The sequence below is a fragment of the Lolium rigidum genome, chromosome 5 (genome assembly GCF_022539505.1).
Source record: "Lolium rigidum isolate FL_2022 chromosome 5, APGP_CSIRO_Lrig_0.1, whole genome shotgun sequence".
NCBI lineage: Eukaryota > Viridiplantae > Streptophyta > Magnoliopsida > Poales > Poaceae > Lolium > Lolium rigidum.
Window position 1 is genome coordinate 259,752,933 of NC_061512.1, and position 596 is coordinate 259,753,528.

Consider the following 596-nt stretch of genomic DNA (forward strand, 5'->3'; position numbering starts at 1 on the left):
TCGCTCGAGTCTGTTCGTTCATGCAGCCCATTTTTAGTTACCTCGGCTGAGCTCCGGCCTCTCATGATGGGCCCGCACTCGAATTAGATGGCCCTCCCCGTGGCCAACTCCTCCGCCGTGGCCTTCCTCGACCATCTCTCCGCCGCAAGCAGCAGAAGCTGCGCCGACGTCCCGCCTCGAGATGCGCCGCTCCCCCCGCCGGGTTCCGAGGTTAAATAGAAGTCTTGGCCTCCGGATCCTCCTTTAGTCGTGTCCCTCGGCCCCTCTGTTCATTTAGGTCCTGATACCATGATAGCAGATGACACGCAGAGTATGTGATGCTGGGAGTTCCTTAGCAAGGAGGATTTTTCATTTTTTATGGATTTGAAGTTGGGATGTTGAAATATTAGCAGAGTTCACTTGGTTTTGATAGTATGTTCACGGCTATGTTTCATGTTGCCCTGTTTTTATCAAAGTTTCAGTATGCCTAATCGGCACAGTGCTGGACTGATTCAGCATGTACAGATTAAATTTGCTTAGTTTATACTATGCAGTGGTGAACTGAATATATTGTCGAATTTATGGAGCTTAGTAAAATTTATTTAGGCTTGAGCATA